Source organism: Podarcis melisellensis, assembly GCF_964234715.1.
Source record: "Podarcis melisellensis genome assembly, chromosome: 9".
NCBI lineage: Eukaryota > Metazoa > Chordata > Lepidosauria > Squamata > Lacertidae > Podarcis > Podarcis melisellensis.
This window is the reverse complement of record NC_138541.1, coordinates 49,649,383-49,660,387: the sequence shown is the minus strand read 5'-3', so window position 1 is coordinate 49,660,387 and position 11,005 is coordinate 49,649,383.

Below are 11,005 nucleotides of genomic sequence, written 5' to 3'. Positions count from 1 at the left end.
GAATGGTTTTCAAATCACTGTTGCTTTCCCCACAATGTCTATCTTGCAATTCTTCTTATTCCCATGCTCGTTTTGTGTAACACTGTCCACTAGAGAGCAGGCTGAGATCAGCAATCCTGTTTCATTCATGTCCTAAGCCATGTTTGAACCCAGGTGTCTCCGAAAATGGCTAACACACTAAAGCACTCTCCAGCTCCCATTGTTAGCTTATAAATTGCTATCAAACTTGATGGATATAGCTTGTGAAGCTTAGTGACCTACGGTGGTGATAATAAAGTATTCTGGAACCTAGATAACATTTTACTCTGTCACTATGGTTTTCTTGCTCTAGTGACATCAACTAATTTGTACTGCTTTACAGGGAATTTCTATATCCAGCTCTTTAGCTAGGGTCTCAGTTTCCTTACATTGCTCTTACTCCTTTCTGTCAGACTAAATTTCTTTCAAAGAGAAATATTGCTTGATATTGATCCCAGTGCACTAGATAATTTCGGGTTCTCACACTGCTGTTCAGCTAAAACAGTGCTTAAGATTGTGATGAGGTCTTTTAAATGCTCAAAGCTTTACTCCTAAAAGAACAGTACTTACAATCCACTGAAAAAAGACTCTTAAAATACATCTAAAATCCTTCCCACCAAAGAAAAATCCCATGAAGTGGACATTTTGCCATGTTTCAGGGAGCTATACCAGCTCATCCAGTACATTTTCAAAATGTTTTTAATTTCTCGGACACAGTTATAGAGGAAAATGTTAATAACAACATTTTATTTTTAATTCAAGAATATAAGGCAACAGATTCAAGGTGAGGATTCAAGACTACAGAGGAAAAGATCCAAATAATTTATAAAGTATAAGTTAAAAAGAAAGTTATTTTAACATAATGTATAAGTGATGCCTGACTAATATAAACCCAAGAAGGTTTACAGAAACCCAAACACTTTTTTCATATATTTTAGTTGAGCTCTGCTATTAGCAAACATTGTGAAGTGAATCTGAAAAATATGGCTTGGCTCCAGACATGCCCTTCTGTGAATGGAATACCGTAATTCTTTCCGGTGGCAGAAGGGGTTCCAATCCAGCAGTGACTCCTGCTGGAGGAAGGAGAGAGTGATTTTAGCTAGTTTCCTTTCCCCAGCTGGAAAAGAAATTTGGTGAAATGGAAGCCTTGGTCCCTCTGTCCCCAAATAGGGTGGAGAATCTTGAGAGACCATCTGCACACAGCTCCACCATACCCTTGGGAGGGCGTAATCCTTTCACATATACTCAAGGATGTTGCTGTTATGTCTAAGCTTGCATATCATGCTCAACTTAGAAAAGATGGGTAGCCGTGTTGGTCTGCCATAGTCAAAACAAAAAAAATTCCTTCCAGTAGCACCTTAAAGACCAACTAAGTTAGTATCTGAAGAAGTGTGCATGCACACGAAAGCTCATACCAAGAACTAACTTAGTTGGTCTTTAAGGTGCTACTGGAAGGAATTTTTTTTGTTTAGAAAAGATGGCAGATGTATACAAAACGTGGTCTTTATATGCTTTTTTTTTTTTTGAATGAGTAATACAGTGGTACCTCGGGTTAAGTACTTAATTTGTTCCAGAGGTCTGTTCTTAACCTGAAACTGTTCTTAACCTGAAGCACCACTTTAGCTAATGGGGCCTCCTGCTGCTGCCGCCCCGCCGGAGCACAATTTCTGTTCTCATCCTGAAGCAAAGTTCTTAACCTGAAGCACTATTTCTGGGTTAGCAGAGTCTGTAACCTGAAGCATATGTAACCTGAAGCATATGTAACCTGAGGTACCACTGTACAATGAAAAATATGGGCCCATATAGCCTAGCTTCCCATGGTTATATAAACGAAATACATGGCGTATGATTTCACTTCTTTCTTTTGCTCTGCTGTGTTGTAAGAACTTCATTATTAACCTTTACTATAGCATATAATAAATAAATAAATATTCTATCTCGGGAGAGGGACTTTAAAGCTTTGATGCTTTCTGGCCTATTTTTTCACTGAGCTTGTACAAAATGTTTAGCTTCAGTAGGAAAAAAATGTGCTTCTTCAGAGACAGATGCCTCTCATGTATGGATTCAGCAGGCGGACAGCACAGTTTTTATTGTGGCAATAGGGAACATCCTGGTTAGACTTACAGTAAATAAGTAATGTAACATATCAGTTGGTCTCTGTTCCAGCTATTCAACAAAAAAAAGCTTAATATTTTATATTGCTGCTTTGATTGCTTTCTTTTCGCATCTAGTGGAAACAATCTTCAGAAACAAGGGTAATGTCTAGTGATAACCAGGAATTCTAGAGACTGCTCCTTGTCTCTGCTGTCCTGAAAGATGAAAGTTAAGAATGTTCAGGTCGTCTATCCCCAGAGTTCAATGGATTTACCTGTTTGCTTGGCGGATTCTATTCAGTCCGATCTAGTGTGGTGAAGGGCTTATTTTGAGCTATATATGTTGAGCTTTTGTAAGGGCATGAATTTTTAAACGCCATTCTAATTTGCTTGCTTAGTGCTATTTCTGTCCTTCAGGCACACATGTTTTGAAGCATGGATGTAGAGCAAGGATGAGGAATCTGTGGCCCTCCAGATGTTGTTGGACTCCAATTCCCATCAGTCCCTGCCAACATGTCCAGTTGTCCGGGATAATGGCAGGGGCAGTCCAACAACATCTGGAGAGCTGCAGGGAGCCAGTTTGGTGTAGTGGTTAAGAGCAGTAGATTCGTAATCTGGGGACCCGGGTTCGAGTCTTCGCTCCTCCACATGCAGCTGCTGGGTGACCTTGGGCCAGTCACACTTCTCTGAAGTCTCTCAGCCTCACTCACCTCACAGAGTGTTTGTTGTGGGGGAGGAAGGGAAAGGAGAATGTTAGCCGCTTTAAGACTCCTTCGGGTAGTGATAAAGCGGGATATCAAATCCAAACAACAACTACTCCTCCTCCTCTTCTTCTTCTTCTTCTTCTTCTTCTTCTTCTTCTTCTTCTTCTTCTTCTTCTTCTTCTTCTGCATCTCTGGTGTAAAATAGAGATGCTAGACTCCTTCCGTAAGTTGCCCAAAACCACCTCCTTGGGCAGCCCTCTCCTGTAGCACTTACTCATGTTTCCCTACCTATGATTATATAATCACAGAATCATAGAATTGTAGTTGGAAGGGATCCCGAGAGCCAACTAAATGAACTGAAGTACTTCATGTCTTACTAGTAAATTAAAAACAAATCTGTATTCTCAGCAAATTGTGTACTGCAGAATGGGAAAATTTTAATATGAGAGTGTAAACAGGGGCATTTCCAAAAATGCAAAGAAGAATTGCATTTTTGCAGGAAGGAGCTGATGTGACAGTACTGCTGCCTTTGGTTTTATGCTTTCACAATTAGAGGTCACCCAGCAAAGACAAAACTGTAGCACTTCATCTCTTTTGTCTTGTGTTTGCAGTAGTAACTCAGCATATAAACCCCTGTGATGTATGCTATCTTCCTTTCTCAGAGCGATGCTAAAAGATGTTATTTATTTATTGATCATGTTTGTATAACTCTTCCTCCAAGGACTTTACTGGGGCACACAGCTCACAGTTCTTTGAGCTAGATAGTAACTTGCCCAAGGCCACCCAGCGAGCTTCATAGCTAAATGGGGATTTGAAATCGTCTCCCTGGTCCAACGGGGTTACTAGAAGTAGGATCACAACCCAGAGGAGAAAATAGGAAAAACCCTCAGCTTTCTGCTGCAGGAAAAATTTTAGGTAAGAATAGGCATATTGAGTTTTCATCATACAGTGGAACCTGTAATCCGTTCCAGAAGTCCGTTCGACTTCTAAAATGTTTGAAAATGGAGGATCAAAGGGCTGTCAGCAAATTCAATGGGGAAAATTGAGAAACGCTCCTTGAAAGCCGTTTGACTTCCGAGGCACGTTTTGAAAATGGAAGCATTCACTTCTGGGTTTTTGGCAATTGGCAGCCGAGACGTTCGAAAGCCAAGCTTTGACTGTAATAATACCGTACTGGCCTGAATATAAGCCTCACTTTCCCCCCAAATTCTGACTGTGAAAAGTTAAAGCGCGGCTTGAAATCGCGACCTTACAAAAATTGGCTTTTATGATATCGCTGCTGAAACAGACATATGGTAAAACGGAACAGGTGTGAGTGCCTCTGGAATTTTAAGGGAGCAGCTTATATTTGGGTGTGGTCTTTTTCTCTCCCCCCCCCCACTTGAATTTTACAGGTGTGACTTATATTCAGGTGTAGCTTATATTTGGGGCAATACGGTAGTTGACGGTATTATACCATCTTTCATTGCAATTTGCTTAATGGGAATGTTGTGAGGATAAAAATGGACAAACCCTTGGAGAAAGGGCAAAATACTTATGTGACTCCTAAATTAAAGCTATGGGGCATTAGCTTTGGCGTTAGAGGATGAAATCTGGATGGCTCCTGTTACAGTGCTGTTGTTAGCCTTGATTGCTGTTTAAGATTATTTTTATGTTGGCTGTTTGATGATGAGGTTTACATGGCTTTATTTGAGGCATTAAACTGCAACCTATATTGTGATAGATTGGTGGAGAAGAGCAGGCTATAAGTACATATATTAGGTGAATATAGTTGGTGCTTTCCCGAAGGCTTTTTGCTGAGAGGAAAGGTTTTGTCACATTGAGTTAAATTCTTTATTGTGTTGCTGGGAGGGTTTTGACTTTTCTTCCCACAGGTATCATATTCTAAGATGAAAGACTGCTGAACAGAGGCACATCTTACAGGAATATATTCAGACCAGGATCCTCGGGACCAGGGACCAGGTAATATTGAACAGAGTGACCCTGACACACTCTTGCTTGGTACCTTTTTACATTAATTGGTTTTTCTTCCAGCGGTGTATCTATTTTACAGTTGTTCTTTCTAGTTCACATTTATCAAGCTTTCTTTGGAGGATCTCATGTGAAAGTAGATCAAAACTAAAACTAAAACATTCAATTGTAGTTCCCTTGTCTACCAAACCAGGTACTTTGTCAAAGGAAGCCAAGTTAGTTTAGCACACTTTCTTCTTAACAAATCCATGTTAGCCATTAGTCATTCTGACATATAGGCTCCCCCTACCTCTCCCATTCCTTGTTCCTGTCAATACTGTCAGTTGTCTTATCAGATTTTATTTTTGTAAAGTGAGAAGCAAGGTTTGCATGCATTCATCAGCTTGGACTTCTTTGCATCATTTGACAGCATATTTTTTCCTGTGATCAATAACACACCCACCCAGCATATCCATTATCTATGCAGCCAATAAGAACATCCATTGTTCTACTATATGGTGTATAAATTGCATGGAATGAGACCTCTTGCCCTTTAAGGTTCTAAAAAACAAAGTCCTATCCATTTTCCCAAGCCAAATAATAAATAACGGACCTTTTCTAGTACTAAATTAGTATCTGTGGAAGCTCAACCAGAGATATCAATAATTTCCAGGTGCTCTCTTGCAACTTGTTAGGAGAAGCAAGTGAATAATAATAATTTTAATCGCCTTACAACTCATGGAAAGTGACTGAATGTACAGAGATCCTTTTCTGTCCATGAAGGTATCAGGATTCCAAAATACAGCAAAGCTTCACAGATGCAAAATCTCCCTGCTTCAAACAGTTGCCTTCTATGAGTTGCCCTTTCCTTCTTATGCATCGCCAAGCCTTTCTGAAGGATCTGGGGCGCTTTCATAGTCATACAATGCTGCAATGGCGGAGGGAAGAAATGGCCAAAATCAGAGCTCCACTTGTGTAAGATTCCTCTGCCTAAGCAGCTTCTCTGATTTTTTTTTTACCTTTATTGGCATAAGTTTAAATAATAAAATCATACAAAGTCATCCAAATACATTAATAATCCAAACACATACAATATATAAAAGGCTCGGTAACCACCACTGAATAAATCAGACAACTTTAGCTTTAGCTTTAAAAATCTCAGCTAAGTATCCCGAAACAATCTTTTTAGTTTTGGGAGTATCATCCCTCAACAGATATTGGGTTATAGATTCTTTATAAGTGGATATTTTGAGCTGTAAGGGAGTCACTAAGAGATCTCCATTAAAGGTGTCAAGAAGAGGGCCTCTCTGCTTCTATCCATTCAAAAGCCCAAAGCAGGTAACAACTAAAAATGTGGTGCTTCCTGTGAGTCAGAGCTGACAGGGAGACCCACTGGAATCAGCTGCACTACGGAGCTCCCCATCAAGATCGCTTGGTTTGGATTCAAAGCTCAAATCAAATGTTTTCCACTCGGGGGGGGGGAGGTAAAGGTAAAGGTAAACCCCTGGACAGTATGGGGTTGCAGCGTTGCAGGGAAGTAGTGAGTATGAGGCTGAATACTGTACACACTAACCGATTGGTATCAGAGATGTTTTTCTCAATCTGGAATCATTAATGCTCGTCCTCAACATGCTGCTTTCAATCTAGATTTTTCCTAGATCCTGCTGTCCACAAGGATGGTGTAGCTACTTGATATGCATTTGAAAACCCTCTCCTTGATTAGGTTATCTATGGCTTTTTCCTCCTTGCGCATGCCCCAGGTGAGCGAAGAAGGAAGTGGTGATTGCTATCTTGGTGTATACACCCACGCACAACATCACTGCACAGGTGTGGATATACTGCCTCCATTGCTGGGAGAGCCTACCTTTGTTTTCAAATGGACACACTGGAGTAATGTGGAATCAACATGCAATGAACTTTCATATTTGGAATGAAACCAGTTTTTCAAGAAGCGCTTATCAGGGCAAAAACATATGCAACAGATCTAGATTTTACGTATTAAAAGCAAGTACTCATTCTTCATTGATTCTAGAATAAAATGTAGCGTACATGAAGCCTGAAACAGTAGTTACTGATAACATCCTAGATATGCTTCTGGTAAACAGCACCATGAGTAAAATTTCCTTAACAACAACAACAACAACAACTGCAGCAAACCTTTCGAACTTCTCACTTTATATTAAAAAAATCCTGAAATGCTTTGTTCATCCTCGGTTACTTTTTATTTCTTTGGAGCAAAGGAAAAACAAAACAATTAAAGACTTTTTAAAAAAGGAAAGAAAAGGGCAAAGAACTTAATTAAGAGTTATTTTGCTATAACCTGTTATTCAGAGATAATATCTACCGTACTTTTAAAGGTAGCTTTAAAGACTACGGCCTAGTGACATTCTCTGTAAGTGATAAACACCCTCCTTTTTTCATGCCCCCTGTAAAGGCTAAGGGCAAAATTCTACTTCAACAGAGGGTGAATTGTGATTAAAGAAAGAGAGCAAATGCATACTTACTGGTACCTAGAGATTATCTGCCCTTTTAAAAGTTAGAAATATCACCCAAGGACTTGAGACAATTCGGGAAGTAGGATTTGATATTCTTTTGCAGCAAGTAGAACCATTGTTTCATTCAGTTTATTAGGCATACAGCAACACAGGAGCTAGGTTTGCAATAGCTAAGATCTTGACCTCATCTCATTCCAGTAATCCCCTTTCTTAAGCATCTTCAGCCAGACTGAAATTCTCCACACTGTAGTGTCTACAAGAGTAGATGTGAAAGGGAAATTTAGATCCACAAACTTATTCCTTTTTATTTCACTTGCACAGCACTGGGATTTGACTTCTTTCCTACAGTGGTACCTCGGGTTAAGTACTTAATTCGTTCTGGAGGTCCGTTCTTAACCTGAAATTGTTCTTAACCCGAAGCACCACTTTAGCTAATGGGGCCTCCTGCTGCTGCTGCACCGCCGGAGCACGATTTCTGTTCTCATCCTGAAGCAAAGTTCTTAACCCGAGGTACTATTTCTGGGTTAGCAGAGTCTGCAACCTGAAGCGTATGTAACCTGAAGTGTATGTAACCCGAAGTACCACTGTATTTCTATTCACACTTACAATGATGTGACAGCTGTATCGGAACAGGAAGTTTTGATTAGGCTTGCAGTCAGACCAGCGTGGATAGAAAAAGGGAAATGGGCATTAGGCACTACTGCAACCCTTCTGCCTTGGCCAGCCCACCAAGAAGTTCCACTCACCCCTCCCTTTCTCCAAACAACTGTTTCAAAAGGACACATTTCCCCCCATGTAGTGTCATGGCCACTGTAACCCTGCCAATCCCCATTTGCCCAGAATCCAAAGATGTTTCTTTGATGTGTTGATGAGTGGTCATCAGTACCTTTGTTCCACTTAACTACTGTAGGCTGCATTTTTGCACTGTTAAATCACTGATTAAACACGAGCACCCGAGCATCTAGAGCAGGTCAGGATGCCCAGAAACCCAAGGGAGTGAGGGCCAGGGCTGTCTTTACCCAGGGGGACACAGGTGGTGCGGGACACAGGTGGCGCTGTGGGTTAAAGCCTCAGCGCCTAGGACTTGCTGATCGAAAGGTCGGCGGTTCGAATCCCTGCTGCGGGGTGCGCTCCCGCTGCTCGGTCCCAGCGCCTGCCAACCTAGCAGTTCAAAAGCACCTCCGGGTGCAAGTAGATAAATAGGGACCGCTTACCAGCGGGAAGGTAAACGGCGTTTCCGTGTGCGGCTCTGGCTCGCCAGAGCAGCGATGTCACACTGGCCATGTGACCCGGAAGTGTCTCCGGACAGCGCTGGCCCCTGGCCTCTTAAGTGAGATGGGCGCACAACCCCAGAGTCTGTCAAGACTGGCCCGTACGGGCAGGGGTACCTTTACCTTTACCTTACAAGGGGTGCAGGGCGTCAGGGGGGCGCCAGGCGCCTGCTGCTTAAGCCACCTAAGCGTACAGTGGTACCTCGGATTAAGAACTTAATTCATTCCGAAGGTCCGTTCTTAACCTGAAACTGTTCTTAACCTGAAGCACCACTTTAGCTAATGGGGCCTCCCGCTGCCGCCGCGTGATTTCTGTTCTCATCCTGAAGCAAAGTTCTTAACCTGAGGTAATATTTCTGGGTTAGAGGAGTCTGTAACCTGAAGCGTCTGTAACCTCAAGCAAGTGTAACCCAAAGCATATGTAATACAGGTACCACTGTATTGTATTGAGCTGCTACGTGGCAGTGGGGTCTTCGGCACCTGTTTGGAAAGTCTCGCTCACCCAAGCCGGGAGGAGGGAGAGTGACAGGAAAGAGGGAGAGACAGACAGAAAGAGAGTGCGCCTATATAGCGACGGGAGCGTGCACAGGCTCCGGAACCTTCCCAAGAAGAACTCGTATATGTGTGCTCGCAAGTGCCCTCCCAGCTCCTCTAGGAATAAGGTTGCTCCCACAATGAAAGGCTGCCCAAGATGGCTTTCCCATGCATGCGCACAATGCCCATCCGTCTCATCTTTCAGACACCTCCCTACAACCGTAAGCACATGCGTGGAGTCTTTGTACCAACTCCAATGCGTTATTTGTCTTCTTTTGAAAAGCTGGTTTTAAACAAAAACCACAAAAAACTCCTTTTGGAGCCGCACAGGCATGAGCGCTATTTATCAAACGATAATAGTGACATAAGCATAATAAAAGTGAATTCGGGGGCTAAACTAAATTTGGGGATGCTGGGTGGATCTTTGCACCCTGGCGGCGCATATGGTGAGGGCACCCACAAACTTGTAACAATATGATACGAGGCCAACACAGTTTACTCTAACATAACCCTGAAGGCTCCAGTTATGTCAGAAACAAAAGCAAGGACAAGAATGCATGAGCTTAGCCACAGCCTGAGCTATTAAACCTGGTTCAGGTTTGACTATCCCAAAGAAATTCAAAACTTATTAGCAACGAATTAATGTCATGCCATCATAAACCAATTTATGAGCTTAGTGTTAGTGAGATGGTAAAAGGCTGTTAGTAATTTTGAAAGGGCAATCATAACGAATACTGTAGAATGTTGTTTTAAAGTTCCTAAAAGTGTCTATATAGGGACGCAGGTGGCGCTGTGGGTTAAAGCCTCAGCGCCTAGGACTTGCCGATCGAAAGGTCGGCGGTTCGAATCCCTGCGGCGGGGTGCGCTCCCGCTGCTCGGTCCCAGCGCCTGCCAACCTAGCAGTTCGAAAGCACCTCCGGGTGCAAGTAGATAAATAGGGACCGCTTGCCAGCGGGAAGGTAAACGGTGTTTCCGTGTGCGGCTCTGGCTCGCCAGAGCAGCGATGTCACGCTGGCCACGTGACCTGGAAGTGTCTTCGGACAGCGCTGGCCCCTGGCCTCTTAAGTGAGATGGGCGCACAACCCCAGAGTCTGTCAAGACTGGCCCGTACGGGCAGGGGTACCTTTACCTTTACCTTTAAAAGTGTCTAAATGTATTTTTTATATATCTTAGAGACTTAGACATTTCAGAGGTGTTTTGGCTCCTGAAATAAAAAAAATGGAAATTACACTGCACATCTTTCAAGTATTCCCATATAAAATATAATTATAATACTAGGGTTGTAGAAATATAAAAATGGATTAATAAATATCGAGAAAAGTTGTTCCTCAGTAGATTGATTCAGATATCTGTACTCACTGCTAGTCATTAAATGTACAATAATCAATACAGATAGGGTGGACCACCTCAGTATACACTCAGACCAGTATTTATAACAGTTGATTTATTTATTTTCATAAGTCACTAATGTAAGAAAAACTATTGTACATTGGGACAGTCAGTGTGTGGCAAATATTTTAAGAACGTACGTTTCAGAGGGAAAAACGTGGTGGGGAGGAGGAATCATTCCAGTTCCATTTATGTTGCACATTAAATGCTGCCAGCTCCTGTTCCATAAGAACCCAACAGTGACTTTTTTATTACGTAAACATGTTCATTTTAAGCCAACCTGTTGCACACTTACATTAAAAGGCAGTCAGTGATGGAATTATACAACAGGGTGAGGAGTTTAAGGAACACACATGCACAGGACCACAATTTTCTGAATTTGTTCTGAAAACAAATTACTAAGCTGCGATGCTCTGAAAGATGAACATTACGGAGACAACAAAGACACGGGCAGGACACCCCTAAAACAAGGCACGTCCAGCATTTGCTGAACAACGCAGCGTGAGCACCACTGAAACGAGGCCTTGCCTTGCCAAGAAAAACTGCGTCCG